General features: G+C 43.0%; 1 non-coding gene across 1 annotated transcript; it reads left to right on the top strand.

Moving 5' to 3' along the window:
- Positions 1 to 5970: 5970 nt before the first annotated feature.
- LOC134635115 (5S ribosomal RNA) lies at positions 5971 to 6089 on the top strand. Its single transcript, XR_010094939.1, has one exon. It is a non-coding gene; the product is annotated as a 5S ribosomal RNA (ribosomal RNA).
- Positions 6090 to 21752: the final 15663 nt, after the last annotated feature.

Below are 21752 nucleotides of genomic sequence, written 5' to 3'. Positions count from 1 at the left end.
GTTGTCAGCCACCTCCTGTACATGGACTGTATGCCAAGAGTGAATGAGGCATTGATTCACTGATCCAAACCACAAGGATATACAGCAATGATATCGGAATGTCGTTCGGACTAGGGAAATGTAGTCGGATGATAACAAAGAGAGGGAAGTCAGAACTGAGGAGATCGAACTACCAGAAGGCAACATTGCAGACATACAGGACAGTTACAAGTACCTGGGGATCCCGCAGGCGAATGGGAACCGTGAAGAGGCCGCTAGGAAAGCTGCAACCACCAAGTACCTGCAGAGGGTCAGGCAAGTCCTGAGGAGTCAGTTGAATGGTAAGAACAAGATCCAGGCTATCAACACCTACGTCCTGCCCATGATCAGGTACCCTGCTGGGATAATAAACTGGCCAAAGGAGGAGATAGAAACCACTGACATCAAGACAAGGAAGCTCCTGACCATGCATGGAGGGTTTCACCCCAAGTCCAGCACCCTGAGGCTGTATGCTAAGCAGAAGGAAGGAGGCCTGGGACTGGTGAGTGTCAGCACCACGGTCCAGGATGAGACAACGAACATCCACGAATACATCAGTAAGATGGCCCCAGCCGACCACGTGCTAAGTGAATACCTCAGACAGCAGAAACCCAAGAATAAGGAAGAAGAGGAGGGACCATTATGGAAGGACGGGCCCCTGCACGGTATGTACCACCGGCAAATAGCGGAGGTGGATAATATCCAGAAATCCTACCAGTGGCTGGACAAAGCCGAAGTGAAAGACAGCACAGAGGCACTAATCATGGCAGCACAGGAACAAGCTCTGAGCACAAGATCCATAGAGGCTGGGGTCTATCACACCAGGCAAGACCCCAGGTGCAGGCTGCGTAAAGATGCCCCTGAGACAATCCAGCACATAACAGCAGGGTGCAAGATGCTAGCAGGCAAGGGCATACATGGAAAGCCATAACCAAGTGGCCGGCATACTGTACAGGAAAATCTGTGCCGAGTATAACCTGGAAGTCCCGAGGTCAAAATGGGAGACGCCCCCAAGGGCGGTGGAGAATGACCGAGCTAAGATCCTGTGGGACTTCCAGATAATGACGGACAAAATGGTGGTGGCTAACCAACCGGACATAGTGGTGGTAGACAAACAGAAGAAGACGGCCGTAGTGATAGATGTAGTGGTTCCCAATGACAGCAACATCAGAAAAAAGGAACACGAGAAGGTCGAGAAATACCAAGGGCTCAGAAAAGAACTCGAGAAAATGTGGAGGGTTAAGGTAACAGTGGTCCTAGTGGTAATGGGAGCACTAGGTGCAATGACTCCCAAACTAGGCGAGTGGCTCCAGCAAATCCCAGGAGCAACATCGGAGATCTCTGTCTTGGACAGCTAAGATACTGCGCAAGACTCCCAGGCCTCTGATAGAGAACCCGAGCTTGAAGGATAGACCGCCTGCAGGGGTTAGTGGGGAATTGTTTCTTGTTGTATATGCACGGTTTGCAGTAACTCTACAACTGGGCCTGTTTCTACTGAGATACAGCTTAATGACTTGCACATATCAGAATCAGAATCAGAATACTTTATTAAGCCCGAAGGAAATTATGGGTTACAGCAGGCAGCACGCTAATGGCGCATGCGCACTTACAAAGGAACCTTCTGACACTTTACACAAACATCACATTGGGAAGACATGTCAGAGAGAAAAAACAATGAAAATACATAACATGAGGTGAGAGGAGGAGAAAAAAAACTCCATTCAGACTGAGCTCCTAATGGGAGAACAGTTTGAGAACAAAGTATAGTATAGATAAAGTATAGTATATAGTATAGTATATACTTACTATAGTAAAGTATAGTAAGTATAGTATAGTATATAAAGTATAGTCTTCCAGCAGAGAATCTACACTGGCTTGAAAACATGTTTAGAATTGGTGAAAACGTGACACTGACAGCTAATTTTAAGCTAAAGCTTTCAACAAAACCACCTATTAAGATTACCTGCGTAATCTTTACCATGGTGAAGGTAGTGAGGTAAAAACAGTACAGTTTTCATGACTAGTGGTTTTTGCTGAGTCTAAACTCACTTTGTATTACACCCCTCTTTCCAACTGATGCAACACGATAAAAGTCAGGTTTGTATGGCAGGCACTAGATGCAATACTTCTTACGCTGATGTTTCACCCAGGTGTCATCCACGTACTTGAACCAATGACTCAAGTCATTGGTTCTTCATGTACAAGTTGCCACAATGGGTGAAACTGGGGAATCCTTGGCACACCCATGTTTCTGGCTGTAGTACTGACCCTTGTATGTGAAATGTGTGGAATGAAGACACAGTTCCAAGAGCAAACACACTTGCTCGGTGCTGAGAGTGGTCCCGTTGCTGAGGTTGATGTCAGCTTGAAATGTCTTGCGAACTGCCTCCACTGCTTTAGTGACTGGTACACAAGTGGAGAGATAGATGTAACTGTGGCGGAGGTGTGGTCCCGGGCACGGCTGCAGGGGAGGAGTGGTGCAGTGAGCTCAACTGGAGAGGCAGGTGAGAACACAGCTGATGGAGTTTAGGCTGATGACGGTTTCCTTCCCCTTTTTAGTGAGACGGGAGAGGAGCGGAGGGGAAGCTGGGATCAGCTGAGACGGGAGCTGTCCAGATGGCGGACTGTCAAAACTAATAAAAACTCAGAATATACGTTGCATCTGGCAATAACGAACTGTGTGTGTGTGTCTGTGTGTACGTGGGTGAAGTGCATCTCACAGTAACATTGTACAAGACCTCCAAAAGTTGAATCTGTTCATCTGGACGTAGCGTTTTGTGGGAGAAACGTTTCGTCACTCATCCAAGTGACTTCTTCAGTCTTCAGAGACTGAAGAAGTCACTTGGATGAGTGACGAAACGTTCTTCAGTCTTCAGAGACTGAAGAAGTCACTTGGATGAGTGACGAAACGTTCTTCAGTCTTCAGAGACTGAAGAAGTCACTTGGATGAGTGACGAAATGTTCTTCAGTCTTCAGAGACTGAAGAAGTCACTTGGATGAGTGACGAAATGTTCTTCAGTCTTCAGAGACTGAAGAAGTCACTTGGATGAGTGACGAAACGTTTCTCCCACAAAACGTTACGTCCAGATGAACAGATTCAACTTTTGGAGATTTACTTTCCTGGATGATTGAGAATGCATCAAGAAGATTGTACAAGACCGTTGTTTCATCTCCATAATGACATCTATCCACTTAAACAAAATCCAAGTTGTTCTGGATGTGGTGTTCAGAACTGCCTACCAGTGGGTTGATGATTGAAGTCATTAACTTTGAGATATTATAGGTGACCAAGTTCATAAGTATCTTTGCCACTGGGCAGTGACAATGTTTTTCTCATGATACTCTTTCTGGTTTAGCAAAACCATTAACTCACCCTTGTCTGCCAGAAGGTAATGTTGATAATGTTGTTGTCATTACTAAGTGATATGAGTGCCTTCCTCTTCTCCATGTTGATGTTGGATTCTGGGGGCTTCAGCAGGTTCAGCTGGTAGTGCACTCTCTCAATACCGCCGGAGTTGCTTCCACTGCTTATCACATGTTCTTTCTCCAGTTCTGCTTACTGTGTGTGAGCAGGCATTCTAAAAAGATATCAGTGTTCATAGTAAACACAAATGACAGTGCCAGAGAGAAAGTGTGTCACTGGACTGAAAAGAGAGCTTATATACAGTACATCAGAAGGTCGATGAGATTCTATGTCAGCTGTATGCAGACAGCATTCAGGGAGCTCAAGCAAAGGATAGTACTGTAAAAAGATCAGGCACAGAATTCCAGAAAGAAGCCTCTAATAGACAGTAGTCATGGTTGCCTAACACTGAAATAAAAGCTGTGTCCAAATTCAGGGGCACAAATTCATCCTTCGGAGGCTGCATTTGGAGACCGATTATGTCACAGCCAGGAGACAAAGGCTGTCCAAATTCGAAGAATCCTCCAAATGCGGCCGACAAATGCGTCCTTCATTTTTCCAGATTTGAAGGATTGGTCAGGCGTATAAATCGTGGCCCAACCTATCCCAGAATTCCTAGCGCGGCCCGGCCAATGCCAGTTTCCAATAATGGCGGTAGCTACTTAGTTTTAATATTACTCTTATTACTCTGTTCTATACTTTATTAATTTAATTATAATTGATAATATTTTTATAATAATATAAAAAATGCTTTTCAAACACGGCAATGGTCGAGGAGCGTGGCTGAAGAGTTTGAAACATTACTCTTTCTGGGTATCTATTGTATATCTGAACTCAGAAACACGACACCGACAGAGAACAGAGGGAACACAGAGTACAGGAGGGGCCCTCCTGAGGGGCCTTCCTTTGCCCTTCCTTTGCCTTTGCCCCTCATGTCACCAGAGTGACATGAGGGGCAAAGGAATCCACGAGCTAAGAAATACAGAACAAAAACCAAAATACTAGTAACCATGAGCCAAGAAGAAAACAGACTAATAAACAATAATATAAAACCAAAACACTGTGCGACAGGCCCAGGAACGTAGCAGATGGAGAATTTACTCCAATTTACTGTTACATTTTAGGGAGCAAGGAGCTGAGTTATTAAACTCCACCAAGACAGCTGTTGACGCAAATCTGAAGGCTAGACCGTCCCATTACACAACCTCGCACTTTCGTTCTTTGAAGGACCCGCCCCATGGAGACCGTGAAGGCTGGGTAATCCAAAGGATGCAGTCCCTGAATTTGGACACAAGTTCAGGTTGCCCCCCCGCCCCACCCACCCAAACGTTCTGTCTTTATACACAGCTTACTGAGGGTAGTTCTCTGGACTCTCTAACATGCTTGTCAGAGAAACACCAGCAGCAGCTTAGAAGCTGCTGTCCTACCAAGACGTCAATGTACATTCCACTAATTGTATTTGTGCATTCCAAAATATTTTTTTATGACTTAATATCTTTCTCAGACTCCATGGTAATGATGACATCCAGAAATGCCACTGATTTTAAAGATGTGCTGATTTACTTCACTGAAGGTTCCACTGATCTCCGTTACCTGGAAAACACCTGAGGATAGATTGTTTTATAATGACTGACCTGTGAATCTTTTTATGTTGACTGCTTTCTAGGTTTGATCAGCTGACCACTGTGACCAACATCTTGCTGCTGAACCTTGTGATGTCCTCCCTGATCTTCATGATCAGCCTTCCTTTCATGGCAGTCTACATGCAGCTCTCTGACTGGATCCTTGGCGAAGTTATGTGCAAGATTGTTAGTACTGTCTACTATCTGGGTTTTTACAGCTCTGTACTCTTTCTAGCCCTTCTGACCTTTGATCAATACCTTGCAATTCTGTACCCGTTGAATGAGTCACAAGTAAGAAATCGAAAGTATGCAGGAATCTCCTGCAGTATTGTGTGGCTAGTCAGTGGGTTAGCATGTATCAGACCAATGATTATCTATAGTAGTTTCTTTTCTAGTCTTGATAACATAACTTTTTGTGAGGAGTACCCTCGAAACCTTACCTATGTTGATATGGGCCAGCTGAGAAAATCTGGGTTTTATATTCAGCTTAGTGTTTTCTTGATTTTCCCACTGATTGTTATTGTCTACTGCTACAGTAGGATTGCAATCGCTGTTATGTCATCCAGGATTGCCAACAAATTCAAGACAGTCAGGCTCATCTTCATCATTGTGCTGTTGTTTTTCATGTGCTGGACTCCTTTCAACTTTGTACACTTGATGAACATCAACAATGAAGTTGTGAGTGATTGTGGGTACGAACAGAAACTGGGTTATGCACTTCAAATTACTCGCACCATTGCCTACTTTTACTTTTGTATCAGTCCTGTATTCTATACTTTGTTGGGAAGAATTTCCAGAACCACTTCAGGCATCTGCTGGTGAAACACTTCCCAAAGTTAAAGAGGCATATGTCTGTTAGTCAAAACAGCAGAAGCTACATGAACACAAAAACGACACCAAATGATTATAGGGAGATTTAGCAAACCAGCTTACGGCCATACCACCCTGAGCACTCCCGATCTCGTGTGATTTCGCAAGCTAAGCAGGGTTGGGCTTGGTTAGTACTTGGATGGGAGACCTCCTGGGAATACCAGGTGTTGTAAGCCCGGGCAGCACGGTGGCTCGGTGGTTAGCACTGTTGCCGCACGGCAAGAAGGTCCTGAGTTCAATTCCACCAGGATCCTTCCGTGTGGAGTTTGCATGTTCTCCCTGTGTTTGCGTGGGTTCTCCCCGGGTACTTCCGCTTCCACCCACAGTCCAAAGACATGCAATTAGTGGGGATAGGTTAACTGGAAGCACTAAATTGCCCATAGGTGTGAATGTGAGTGCAATTCGTTGTCTCCTGTCTCTGTGTTAGCCCTGCGACAGAATGGCGACCTGTCCAGAGTGTACCCTGCCTCTCGCCCTATGACAGCTGGGATAGGCTCCAGCGCCCTCCGTGACCCTGAAAAGGATAAGCAGAAGTGAATGGATGAATGAGCAAGTCATGGCTTTACAACCAACTGAAGGAAGGGATGAGTTCCTCAAGAGTGAAACTTTCGGTTTCCAGGAACTGGTGTCTGGGACTCAGATAAACTTCTATATCTTGATTATTTGAGCCAAAGTCCTTAAACCAAAAATCTAATTGCAGAAGTTTTTCGAAATTTTAGTTCATGTAGCTCCTGGTGTACAAATGGCCTGCTATCAACCACAAACCTAGTTTGCCACCAAGTTATGTAACAAATGATATTGTCCCTAAACGAAAATATTTGCTCTCTGTATATTCTGTACATAGACTTATGAAAGATGGTATATAAGCTTTAAAAGATTTATTTTTGTTTTATTCTGATCATGGCTGCCCTCTTATCGTCAGAGACTTTAGCTAGGAGAACTATATATACTGAATTTATATTTAAGAGCAACATATTTACAGATCTAAAACTTTACTTGTTACAGAAAAAGACTTTGCAAGAGTGCATTCAGAAAATAAAATTTAAGTAGGAATGAACATATGAACACATGACTGTAGAATAAGAGATGATCCAAAAATCTGTTACATTTAAGAAAAGTAATCTATAGATATTGTATTACATATCATTTACTTCTTAATGTTCTATCAAATATATTGGTACAAAAGTGGATGCCCTTATTGAACCTCACAATAGTTTTAAATAATGAGGTAAGTTATGTACAAATAACATATTCGAGGTCAGCCTTCAGACTGATCTAAACAAAGTGATTCTGGTTTTTCTCTACACCGGGCTATTTGATGTTTTTGATTTGGTTATCTCAGGCACAACGCTCTCGTGGAAGCCACGACCCACCTGGTGGTTTTTGTTGTTGTTATTTTCATGTCAAGAGAAAGCCAATCAGTGTGTATAAAATGATTCATTTTTGTCAATTCATTCAGTTTTTAAAATTAAGCCAAATTTAGAATGAAAGGAAACAAGATTGTAGTTAGAAAGAGTAATTAATGGCCACTTAATGTTTATTTCTTTTGTATTAGTCTGACATTATTTTTGTGTAAACACAAAGTACTTATAACCATGCATTTCTTCATGTTTTTCTGCACATAATAAACTTCACTTCCAAACATTATTTTTAAACTGCTGATGTGCTTTTTTACAAGCAGTATACATCAGCGGTGTGTGGTGAGTTTCACAGAAAGGCAAGTAGAGACAATGCCCCTCTTCTCCAGATTCACGTATAAATAAAAGTGAATTGAACTGAATAGATTTGACAAGCAAGCAGTGCTTGCCTTGCTTGTCCTGACGGAACATCACTACCATACATACAATGTCTACAATGCTAGCATCAATATTCCCATACTCACTTGCTATAATTGTCTGTATCTCTACTAAAAAGGTATAACACGAGGGTTATATTCAAGTGAAACTATCCAGGACACCGTTCTGTTATCTTCAGCGATGAGCAATCAGTAGCTTCTTACTGAATAATGATAAGCAGATTAGTGCATATTACTGTCACCTGAATTAACTGTTCATGTGCTGCAGCCTGGAGTTGCTTCCAGTACAAAGAGACTTACTCAGTAATAAGAAAATAATGACATCCCATGGCTGCTTACACACTTACATTACTTTCTTCTTCTTGTCCTTGTGATGCATTCGAGGTGCAATCTCTATAAAATCTAAACATGGTATAAACTTCTAGGCAGCTAGCTAGAAGAAGAGTTAATTGTGGTACAGAAATCTTGTATTATTCTCCTCCTCTTTTAACAATACCCCGTAAACATGTGGGACATAAAAACACCACTTGGAGAACTTTGGGAGATGACTCTTTTGCTCTTTGTCTGATAAAGAGTTCTCTAGAGTTCTGCTCAACTGTTTTGGTTTTCTTTTGCCATTTATTTATTTAGTGTTTTCAGTTGGTGAAATGTCTGGCCTGCAGGCAGGACACTTCTGGACTTCTTAGTATGAACCCATTCTGTTTTAATAGCTCCAGTACAAGATTCAAGATTTTTATTTGCCATTTGCACACAGGACCAACCATCAATGCACATTGGAAGAGCTGCAGGTCAAGTTACATTTTTACAAGGTAAAAACAAAGCAACTCACAAAAGAAAATAGAAATATTGCAAAGAATGGAGCAATTATAGTATTTACTATGTACAAAAACACACTAAAGAGAGGGTGGTAATACAGATCCTAGTATTGCACACAGAATATTGCACATTTTCACAAATCTGTTTCAGTGAGTATATTGCACATTAATCAGTGATTTATCCCGTTGTACATTTGAAGTGAGGTAGTACTGTGTTATTTTAAGTGCTCTTTTTTTTGTTTGTTTTGCCAGCAGTCTGACTGTGGTATGTTCAGTGTGTGTTGAGTATTCAGTGTTTGTTCTGTGCGTGATGATGCTGTCCGCTCTGTTGTGTCTCAGATTGTATGTGCAGTTTTTGTGTCTCAGCAGAGAATGAGCTGGATGGTGTGGGTACCTAATAATTCTTTCTGCTCTTCAGCGTTGCGTGTACAGCGAGTACATGGAAGGACGTTTTGGACCTATGATCCTCTCTGCAGACTTGATGACTCTTTGCAGAGCCTTCCTCTCTGCCTCTTTGGGCTTTTGTTCTGTTACTGTGGTGACCTGCAGTCCCAAGAATCTGTGGCTACTGGCCCTCTCCACCTCTGTCCCTTTTAGTGATGGGATTTCCGGCTCTTTTGGCTCCGAACCGGCTCTTCAGGTTGTTTAGTTGCTTTAATTAATTTATTATTAACAATAATACAAAATTATGCACAAAATGAATTACTAATGTAAAAAAAGTGGTGTTATTTATATATGTTTATATATAAATATATGCGGTGGCCCCTAGAGACAAAGCACGTACAAACTCCAAAAAGCACGTACAAATTCCAAACCACGTACAAACTCCAAAACACATTTCTAGCGTTAACTGAACTTCCAAAACAGAGCTACCTAGATCACTTAAATTACACAATTGAAAGCATATGTGTATTGTTTGTGTATTTATACACAAGCACTCATATATATTCAAATAATTTAAAAAAAATGTTCATTTACCTGTTACTACCACACACCAAATCCAGTCGTTGGTACTTCCTGGCTTGTGTAGTTACTAGGTAACAAAAGCTCAACACTGCCCCTAGCATCCTAGAGCACCTCGGTTGTGTTTTGTACATGTTTTGGAGTTTTTACGTGCTTCTGAGTTTTTACGTGCTTCTGAGTTTGTATGTGTTTCGGAGTTTTTACGTGTTTCGGAGTTTTTACGTGTTTCGGAGTTTTTACGTGTTTTGGAGTTTTTACGTGTTTTGGAGTTTTTACGTGTTTTGGAGTTCATACGTGCTTCAGAGTTCGTACGTGCTTTGTTTCTAGGGGCCACCGTAAATATACTTTTATTTATTCACTCCACATAAAATGTAATAAATAAATCATATCATACAAAAACCAACTATTCACATTTCAACTTTTAACTATTTAAATTTTCAGCTTTTTCCTTTTAAACAAATTTAAAGTGAAACAACACAAAACACTGCAAACCACAACACAATTAAATATAAATATGAAACCAAAAAGAAGATGCATATTCTCTGTCATATGGGCCTGCATGACAAAACTTTCTGAATCCTTTATCATCCGCAACTGAAAATAGTTGTGGATGATTACTATACCTTTCTAATGTGACGTTGTTGTCCCCGGCTCTGTTTCGCTATCTCTCCCTCCCGCTCTGTTACTGTGCTACTGAGAGTGTAACTACCACCCCTCCCCCCTCTGCCCAGCGCAAAGCACAAGGCTCGCGTGCGGAGTGAAGCGGAAAAAAAGTGCGAGAGAGGGTGAGAGAAAGGAAAAAAAAAAAACCCCAAAAAACCACGGCTCACGATAAGGAGCCGGCTCGCGTCGTTCACGTCAAAGATCCGGCTCTAAGAGCCGTTTCATTCGCGACCGACACATCACTAGTCCCTTTGTAGATAAGAGGCTGCAGGGGAGGGGGGGGGTTCTTCCTGAAGTTCCTTGGTCTTGTCTGTATTGAGGATGAGGTTGTTTTCCACACCATAGGCAAGCACGCTGTCTACCAGAGTCCTGTACCCAGACTCGTCCCCCTGCTTGATGAGCTCCAGGATGGTGGTGTCGTTAGCATATTTGATGAAGATGGAGTTTTCCTGGGTGGAGACACAGTCATAGGTGTACAGGTTAAAGAGTTCGGGGCTGAGGCAGCAGCCCTGTGGAGATCCTGTGCTGACGGAGAGCTCAGCAGACATGCGTCCTGTGGAAGCAGATTTCTTTTCTCATGTATTAATCACGTATTTAATCATATCACATTAGTTATAGTAATATCACTTTCTCACTTTACTATAGTAAGAGCACTCCTGTCACCAGTTTGCATGCATGTGGAAGGCCAGTGAGGCCATGGTAATGGGAGACGTTAAACAGATAGTGGGACTCCTTCTCCTTAATCAGGGATGTAAATCCTTAGGTGACGACCAAGCGGAAAACAAGGTCATAATTCTCTCTGTGAGGGAGGAGGTATAGCCCCCCCGTGAGAGGGGCCAACATGTAAGAGTTTGTGGAATGTTCTTTGTCTGTCTCTGTATATAAGATGTAAGGGCGGTGGCCACAATTCAGAGATGGTCCTGGTGATGCTCTCTCCACATTGCAATGTGTTTATTAAACCCACTTCAAATCAAGCTCACTGGGTGTGTTGCAGGTTATTGTTAAATTTTCCATAACAGTGCTTCCACTCTCACCACCTGTGGTCTGTCTGTCAAAAAGTCCAGAATCCAGTTACAGGTGTGAGTCGGGATGCTGAGGTCTGTCAGCTTCTCAATCAGCTTGCCTGAGCGGATGGTGTTGAAAGCAGAGGTGTAGTCTGAGCCGGCTCTGGACAGGCACACATTAGGGGGCAGACAGAAATGTAAAGGGGGCACATAGTGGCAATGGAGGCGAGAAAGCTATGGGGGTTGGGTGGGGTGCTCTGGATTAGGGCTGCCAAAAACAATTATTTTGATAGTCGACTAGTCACGGATTATTTCTGCGATTAGTCGACTAATCAGATCATGCATCCATTGGACGTAAAACATACGGCTTATAGCACCAGCATGCATCTGCTCTTATAGAACTATCATTAGCTTACAGCTTGAAGTTTTTAACCCTTTAAGACCAGTCTAGTTTTGCGTAACTATTTTAAATCCCTGTAGAACTGCAACCACATAAGCTAGCGCAATAATTCTTTTTGGATATGAAACCGGGGGAGTTGTACTTATATCTTATGCCATCAGCTTGTCCTAGCCATTGGCGTAACTTTGTGCTGAACATTGGGGGGGGGGTCAAGGTCTCTGTCTAAATAAATAAATAAATCTGGGTAAATTTCCAGATGATTAAACATGCAACTATTTTGCTGGTAATACCTGAAATGAGTAAAGAAAATCAACAGCCCATTTATGCAAGGTAATTCATAATTTTACTGAAGGGGTTATATTTGTTGGGTCTGATTATTGGAAATTACGCCCCTGGTCCTAGGTCACGGTTTCCTTCCACATATAGCTTTGCAAAACTTGCATAACAAGCACTTGCAGCAACAAAAACATAATATTCCATAAAGCATCTGATCAGCTGTTCATAAGATTTCCTACGTTGGAATAGACGTCAGCGCAAACTATCGCATGTCCGCCATTACCTGCCCGAAACCGGAAGTGATGTCACTTTTAACTTCCGACGCCCCCCGTGTGCGGCAGCCTGTTACAGCAGCTCTGCTCATTCTGAGTTTCTTTCTTTCTTATCTTTTTTCTTCTCGTAATTTTTATAGCTAACGTATTAGCAATTAGACTCTGCAACCATGTTCTACTGTTTTGTGTTAGTCCTGGTCGTTTTTCTTAGTTTTTTCCACTTTTTTCACCCGTGTCTGGGGACCCAGTGCAGGGATCCTTTGTTTACAGTAGGGATCAGCTGTTAGCGCTGCGTCCCGCAGCGGTACTGCCGGCGGACAGACTCGACATTCCCAGCGAGCTGAGGAAGAAAAGACGGGGGTGTTTTGCTGGGAAGGAGCGCCGTCGCCCAAGAAGGAGACGTTATCGACCATCTCTTCCTTCTGTAATTATTGGAAATGTAAGATCTTTGCCCAATAAAATGGATGAGCTCACGTCGCTAACCTGGTCACAGAGGGAGTACCGGCAATGTAGCATCATGATGCTAACGGAGTTGTGGCTAACACCGCTAACTCCGGACACGAGCGTGACACTACCGGGATTCCAGCTGCTGCGAGTGGACAGGACGAGAGAGAGCGGTAAGAGGAAAGGAGGGGGACTGGCAGTGTTTGTGAATGACAGATGGTGTAACCCTGGGCACATCACTGTAAAAGAACAACTCTGCAGCAGAGACATTGAGCTGTTAGCCGTTAGCATGCGTCCGTACTACCTGCCCCGGGAATTCTCGCATGTTTTCGCGATAACAGCGTATGTCCCCCCCTCGGCCAACGCGGATGCAGCCTGTGACTCTCTCCACTCTATGGTCAGCAGACTGCAAACACATTCTCCGAGAGCCCTCCTCATAATATCAGGGGACTTTAATCATGTCTCACTGCACTCCACGCTGCCCACCTTCACCCAGTATGTGACATGCCCAACCAGAGACAATAGAACACTGGACTTACTGTACGCCAATGCTAAGACGCATACAGTTCATCACCTCTCCCTCCCCTGGGCAGATCTGACCACAACCTGGTGCATCTTGTCCCTGTGTATGAGCCCTTAGTGCGCAGGGAGCCACCAGCCACCCGCACAGTGCAGAGATGGTCGGAGGAGAGCGAGGAGGCTCTTAAGGATTGTTTTGAATCAACTGTGTGGGAGGTGATCTGTGACGACCACGGAGAGGACATCGACAGCCTTACTACATGCATTACTGACTATATTAATTTCTGTGTGGATAACACCGTACCTACCAGGACTGTGCGGCGTTTCTCCAACAACAAACCTTGGATTACCCCAGAAATTAAAGCTGTCCTCAAGCAGAAGAGAAGGGCCTTCAAATCCAAAGACAAAGAGGAGTTGAAAATGGTGCAGAGAGAGCTGAGGGGACTGATAAGGAATGGGAAGGACAGCTACAGGCAGAAGATGGAGAACCAGCTTCAACAAAACAACGTTGGCGAAGTCTGGAGAGGCCTCAGAACCATCTCAGGCCACAAACATCAGAACTCTCTGCCTGGGAGGGATGTGAGGTGGGCAAATGAACTGAATCATTTCTTCAACAGATTTGATTCATCCATGAGACAGTCTCCAACACCGGCTGCAGACTCACCCACCCCCACTACTGATTGATTGATTGATTGATTATACTTTATTCATCCTGAGGGAAATTGGGTTAAGGCTGCCAGCCGTGCCAGCACCGTCTTACCCATCCGACCATACATACATTACACAAACATCACATGGGGAAGACAGGTCAGAGGGGTATAACATGGAAAAGCACCACATGAGGAAAGATAAGGAGAAAAAAAATAACTCCCCCCAGACTGAGCTCCAACAGGGAGATCAGTTTGAGAACAGAAAAAAACACCTCTGCACATAGCACATGAAAAAAACTCTTAATACACCAAAGAAACACATGACAAGCAACAGGGATGGGTAAAGGGTGAGAGACAGCCAATGTAGACAGTACATCCGGGCCTGCAGCCTATGCGCTAGTCTCCTTGATCCACTGTCAGCATCGGAAGGGAATAAGCGTCGAAGGCGTTTGGAGGGGGAGGAGGGATGAGTGTATATCTGCATGTGTATATATATGTCTGTGTGCGTGTGTGTGTATGTCCAGAGTTCAGCTGAGACAGTGTCCTTCACCCTGCCAGGCTAAGTAAACAGTCTTCCAGCCAACCCAGGTGGCCTTGCATAGAATGGGAAGAACAGTCTCAACACAGTCGTTATCAGGGTGTTGTTGTTCAGCTCCAGCCTTGAGACCGCAGCTGGCGCCAAAGGGGTATCCGCGTGAAGTAATGGTGGTTTTTACTTTAGTGCGAACAACTCATAAGAATTTCAAAGCTGTTCTAACAGTCCAACACTGGTCTCTCAATCTCCCGTTGGAGAGCCGTGAGCTTTCTATGATGTTATCCAAAATTATGTTCCGTGGTGTTGTCATTCTTGTGCTCAAAGAGCCGGTTCTGAGAACTCATGACCGCGGTGAGCTTCCCAAGATGTGATCAATTTGCGCCCAGAGGTGTTATTCCAAGCGAGCCCCTCCAGATGTAATCAGTTTGCACTCAGAAGTCTTGTTCTGAGTATTCACTGCAGCCGTGCGGTTCTCCAAGATCTCATCCGTGCTGCACTCAATGAGCCATTTCGAGAAACTCACGCCTCGTCCCATCGTTTCAATCCCAGCGGGCAGCCTTGTGGGGGTTTGAACAGCCGGTTCCGCTTTCTTAATTCTTCAATAAGCCAGGGACAAGCCAGCTCCGATCAGCAACAACCCTGTTATCATGGTTCCGAATAGGTAGATATCTTCAGCACTCAGGCTCACCCGAGCCCAGACTTCTCGTTGAAGGGGTGTCAATTGCATTCAGAGACCAGTTGATCAAATCCATAATTCCTCTTTTAGGTTTTAGAGAACAGACTGTGAGAGAGTGTTCCAGGGAAAAGTAATACAAAAAACACGAGACTAGACAAGGACACAAGAGGCTAAGCAGGGAAGCTAAGGGAGAGGAGAGGAGGAGGAAAAAAAAGTGCGACCGCCTTTGTCAAGAGCAAGGTGCTGTTCCACCACTGACACCTCAGACACTTCACACCTCCTCTACTCACCCTGCTCACTCCTCCCCACCCCCAACAACAGCATCCAATACACAGTCAACACAAGGCTCCAGCCTGTCTTTCTCAACCACCCAGGTTAGGAGGGAACTGAGGAGGATTAAAGCCAATAAGGCAGCGGGCCCAGATGGCATCAGCTCAAGGGTCGTCAGGTCCTGCGCAGACCAACTATGTGGGGTGATGGAGCACCTCTTCAACCTGAGCCTGAGGCTGGGGAGAGTCCCACAGCTCTGGAAAACCTCCTGTGTTGTACCAGTGCCAAAGACTTCACGCCCCAAGGACCTCAACAGCTATAGGCCGGTGGCTCTGACATCCCACCTGATGAAGACCCTGGAGCGGCTGGTCCTGGCTCAGCTTCGGCACCTGGTGAGCTCATCATTGGACCCACTTCAGTTTGCCTACCAGCCTGGCATTGGAGCGGATGATGCCGTCATTCACCTCCTACATCGTTCCCTCGCTCACCTGGAGACCGCTGGGAGCACTGTGAGAATCATGTTCTTTGATTTCTCCAGTGCCTTCAACACCATTCTTCCCACGGTCCTGAAGGACAAGCTGGAGAACTCAGGAGTGGACCATCACCTCACTACCTGGATTTTGGACTACCTCACCGACCGACCACAGTATGTGAGAACTCAGCGCTGTGTGTCGGACAGGGTCGTCTGCAGTACAGGGGCCCCACAGGGAACGGTTCTGGCTCCGTTCCTCTTCACCATCTACACTGCAGACTTCTCCCACAACTCCACCCAGTGCTTCCTGCAGAAGTTCTCTGATGAATCTGCTATAGTCGGCCTCATCATTGATGGGGACGACAAGGAGTACAGAGGACTGACTCAGGACTTTGTGGACTGGTGCCAGCTGAACTACCTCCAGATCAATGCCAGTAAAACCAAGGAGCTGGTGGTAGACTTCCACAGGCACAAACATCCTCCACTGCAACCACTGAACATCCAAGGTATGGACATTGAGGCTGTGGACAGCTACAGGTACCTTGGTGTTCATCTGAACAACAAACTGGACTGGACTCATAACCCTCTACAGGAAAGGGCAGAGCAGGCTGTACCTGCTGCGGAGACTCAGGTCGTTTGGAGTGGAGGGCCCACTCCCGAAGACCTTCTATGACTCTGTGGTGGCCTCAGCTATCTTTTACGGTGTGGTCTGCTGGGGTGGCAGCATCTCTCCTGGGGACAGGAAGAGACTGAACAGGCTGATCAGAAGGGCCAGCTCTGTTCTAGGATGCCCTCTGGACCCAGTGGAGGTGGTGAGTGACAGGAGAATGGTGGCTAAGCTGTCATCCCTGCTGGACAACATCTCCCACCCCATGCATGAGACTCTGACAGCACTGAGCAGCTCCTTCAGTGGCTGCGGCACCCACGGTGTGGGACGGAGAGATTTCGCAGGTCTTTCCTCCCCACTGCTGTCAGACTCCACAACAAGACTCCAACTGATCAAACACACACATCCACACATGTGCAATAACACTAAGTGCAATACTCTTTTCTGGCATCGTTGTATTTTTACTCAGTTGTATATAGAATTTGTATTCTATTTTTATCCTATTGTATATTTTATTCTATTTTATTCTACTGTATATAGTATTTTATTTTATTCTGTTCTGTACAGTTGTGTACTGTATTTATTCTTATTATATTATAATTTTTGCTACATAACTTTTGCACTGTCCACTTCCTGCTGTGACAAAACAAATTTCCCACGTGTGGGACTAATAAAGGTTATCTTATCTTATCTTACTTTGCGGAAAATGTCGTTTATTACCTTCAGGGCCTTATAAGCCTATACTGATGTTTTTAAAGGTCATATTTGACTTTATGCTTTTCTATGTAGTTTCTGGGATGCTTAGAACTCAAACTGCACTGCTGGCAATAGTTTATTTTGATGCGCATGCTGTTTTATTGCAAATTTGCATGATAATATTTATTTTCGTTTTTCCTGCAGTTCATAAAAATTGGTGTATCACCTAAAAAATAAATTTCCTGTGGTTTGAAACTATTTTGTGCAATTTTTTTGTATTTACAGTTTTGAGGAATAAACCTCTTAAATTTCTCTAACTAGAAATATTTGTAAAAAAAAAAATATATATATATATTCAATTTTTATTTATTGCACTTTTTTGCAATTTATGTAGTTACTATGGACTTAATGCATACATATTATTAAAATTTGGGCTATACTGGTTGTATTAATGTATAGCAACTTGAAATACTCCCAAAAAATTGCACTACAGTAGGGCTGGGCCATATTATACCATTCACGGTAATACCGGTACAATGTTAGGCAATGATAAGAAAATGAAATATCGCGATAGAATATGGGTAAAACGCGCATGCGCAGTGCCTTTGTTTTCATACGGACATGGCCGAAAAAGCATGGCGGTAACGGAGAATGAGAAGGGGGAAAGCGGATTGTTGAGTGAAATGGATGAACCAGAATTGGTTTGTAAAAATGGTGAAACTTCAGTGATGTGGAACTGGTGTTTGTCCGTCAGCAGTGTTGGGCAAGTTACTTTGAAAAAATAATTAATTATAGTTACTAGTTACTTCTTCAAAAAAGTAACGGAGTTAGTAACTGAGTTACAATATTCTAAAAGTAATTAATTACTTGTAACTATTGCATTACTTTAAAAAAACGTTTAACCCTCTGGGGTCCAGGGTATAATTGGCCATTTTAACTACTTTTGATTTTCCCTCCACATTTTACCTTTAAAAACTATTTCCTTTGCCTTGTTTGGTATCATCCTTTTCAGCACAACCTCACGTGTCTGAATTGACAGTTATGTTTTCATTTTAACATACTGTATCAACACAATTGATCTAAAATCAGACAAAAAACATAAAATCAGAGTAGAAAAAGTTACATTTTTTACTGTAACCACCACAAACATGTTTAATGAATCATATTTCATAACTTTAAATGCAAATTTAAATTGTCAATTTTAAAATCCTATGCAGAAGTTTTGCAAACAACAAAGCTATTTGCGTCCATTTACCTTTCACCTTGATTTTTTAAATAACCATTTCAAACTATTTACAGAACAATCAGCTGTTCTGCATTCAATAAGATGCCACACAAATTATTTGTGCCACTCCAAAAAAATAATTTCTGTCCACTATAAAGGACACACAGCCTGATACCTGCAGGTCTGACAGCAGCAGGTGTATCACTGCTCCTGTTTTTTACCTGGAGACAGCAGTCGCCTCATTGTTCTGACACACAACACAAAACTATCCACAACACTACACACTAACTACACAAGACAACACATTAACTACACACTCCAAACACACTAAACGTCACAAATCTCTCACATCTCAAAACTCGCTCTCTCCCTTTTTCTGCTGTCTCTCTCTCTCTCTCTCTTTCTCTCTCGCCGTCACTCCTAAAACTTCCCCTGTTTTTTTGGGGGTTTTTTTTGCTCATAAGCAGAGAGTGCTTACTAGCGCTGTCCTTAGACAGTAAACGTGACGAAACTATTGAGGAAAAAACGCCACGTATATATTGTTTATCATGACTCTGGTTTTACGTGGCCTATCAACACAATTTAAAAACTGGTATATATCACCTTGTTGCTTTGTCTTTAAGTGGTCATGTGATTGGCTTACCACGACCACTTTATTCTTCCTCAGTCAAAGAGCAGCACTCATGCGATTGTTTTGCCCCCTTAGCTCTAGGTGTTGTCCTAGACAGGGATTGTGATTACCGTCCGCGGGAGCGCGCAGCTGCTTAAAGCTGTAGCGTCCAGATTACTTACATAGACAGCTACTTCCGTGCAACTGATATAAGATGCGGTAAGCTGAACACAGCTTCAACAGTCTGTTTGTTGAAAAATAGTAACGGACCGCATTTTCTTGTTAGTAACTGTAACGGTGTTGTAACGATAGGAATAGTAATTAGTTAGATTACTCGTTACTGAAAAAAGTAACGCCGTTATTCCCATCACTGTCCATCAGATACACACAAAGCACATTTTTTTTGTAGAACATGCAAGCCGGCCGTTGTTATTCCCGTATTTGTCGGACTAAGATGCTCGTATATCTGGGAGTAATCTGGGTCCTAAACTCCGTCCGCTTCAGGTCCCAAAGTCAAACGAACACTGCAGCATCACTGAGAGTTAAAAACTGTCTAAATTCTTTCAACTTTAATAAAACGATCAGCATTGGTGCTTTACCAGGTGTAATTATGAAGTTTAACATCCAGGCATCCATGAAAACAGAATTTATTACATTTAACAGAGTTAGAAGTTAGCAGGAAGTTAGCGGAAGTTAGCTCGCTAGTTTCGCTAGTTACCTAAGCATGATATAGGATGTTCTGACTGAGAGATTTTTGAAACAAATTCAAACATACAGCTCTGCTATCACTTCCAACATAAATGAAGACAGGAAACTAAACAGCAGTGACGTTTGTAGGGTTACTGAAGTTGGGCTAGCTGGTATATAATGATGTGCTACGTGATCGCTAGCGACACAGCTATGTCACATAACATAAACAGTGAAGCTGGAGGATGAACACTAACACTTTTCCACCCGATAAAAGTTAACGTGAAGGTTCCTGATAGTTAGAGACAAATGCAATCGCATGGCAGGATGCTGTAAACAGACCAAACTTCAGTCAGGAGAACAACTGAGATAATCCATCCACAATACCAGGTTAGTCATTAATATACTGCAACAACATGGGAATCGAGCAGCTGTGATATAATACAGCATTAATGAATCAATGGTACAGAAGTGGAGGAAGCAAGAAGAATGAGTTGAATAAAGTTTGATTTATCTGACTGCTTTGTTTCGCTTAATGTGCCTTATAATCCCGTGCACCTTATGGTCCGAAAAATACGTATTTGACTTTTTTATTTGGCACACTGCAGTTTAATGTTGCAAAGCACCTCTTTTTAACGTCAGTGGATATTATACATGGTTATGCTTAGGATATGTCAGCCCATTTCTACTGGAAATGCCTTTTGGTTAAACTTTCAGCAAGGAATATGCATTTGGACTGTTAAATTTGTATCTAGCTTTAATGCACATAAAAAACAGCTGCTTGTTTAAGTGAAAATAAATGGATGGGTTTTTTTTTTGCGCTAGTAAAGTTGTGGAGTTGTATTTTGTCTCGCAGAAATTATATCGTCAGTTATTTAGTTATCACAAATTTTCAAATATATATCGTGATATATATATTTTTGGCCATATCGCCCTGCTCTACACTACAGCATGTAAAAATATAAAGATAAGCTCTGGCGGATTTGGTTCTATGGTAGGTCTTAAAGGGTTAAGGTATGTGCTAACTAAAAATAAAGACAAGATGATAGCAACTCAACTTTCAATTAAACTTTGAATGAAATTTGCAGATTGTCTCGGTGGAGTTTAATAAACTCAGCCGTCTGCTCCTTCATATCTAAAATATAACAGGATACTGGAGTAAATTCTCGACCATCTCACACTTTAATCAGTTTTCTGTTTGATGTTTATTCAGCTGTGTGAAAACTATAACTTTATTCTCAGCCAAACCGATTTACTCAGGAACAAATCAAACACTGAAAAAAAGCCAAACAATAACATTTTTAAGTTATCTAAGTTACTTATATATCATGCTTAACCTGAGTAGTGAAAGACTGCAGGAGTCTGAAAACGATGTGCTGGGACTCAGGTGTTAGCGCCGGTGTTCTGGGAATCCACCCTACCTGACAAACCTTGTCAGGTACTCTGATGGGCAAAGTTAAGTGGCAAACCGTCATACCTACTTAAATTTGTGCTGAAATTACTCTGTGACAGCAGAAATGTGCATAAACTACTTACGGTAGGACGTTTTGCCAAAGTAGGACGGTTTTGTCGGAACACCGGCTCTAGTTTCATGGAAACTTAAATTAACAGAGAGACATTAAACGCACCTTATTGCCTGACGTAACCAAACGGGAGAAAGTACGTTCTTCGCCGCTGCACTTCATCTCAGAGGTAGGTTAATAAATTGGATTTAACTTAACCACAATACTTTGACATGGGTTCTTTATAAAATTGAGTCCAACTTGAAGGCGGTGGCAAGCTGCGTGGCATGGATGTTTAGGTGGGGGGAGTTCTCTGTGTGAGCCTGCGCACAAACAGAGCACGGAGGCAAAGAGCGAACGAGACGTGAAACCTATCATCTCATTTGTGCCGTTTCCAGCGGATTTTTCAGCTACTGTAGTAAATCTTGTCCATATTCAGTTTGTGTGTAATCTATTATTTATTTTCTCAACTCCTAAAAGTTTGACTTAAGGGGGCAGGACGTTTGTTTGAGTCATACATGCCAATCCTCCCGATTTTTCCGGGAGAATCCTGAATTTCAGTGCCCCTCCCTAAAGTCTCACGGAGCCACCATTGTCCCGAATTTCTCCCGATTTTCCACCCAGTGTTGCCAACTCCTCAGGAAGGAAAATTGGCTGTCCTAAAAGTCGCTAGAAATCGCTAAATGACGAAATCGCCTAATTTGCATAATTGGTCATGCTAATGTAATTGCAACCAATGTTCTCTCTAATTTTTCATG

Source organism: Pelmatolapia mariae, linkage group LG9, assembly GCF_036321145.2.
Source record: "Pelmatolapia mariae isolate MD_Pm_ZW linkage group LG9, Pm_UMD_F_2, whole genome shotgun sequence".
NCBI lineage: Eukaryota > Metazoa > Chordata > Actinopteri > Cichliformes > Cichlidae > Pelmatolapia > Pelmatolapia mariae.
Note: the sequence above shows the minus strand (reverse complement) of the source record. Positions and strands in the feature narration are given on the sequence as shown.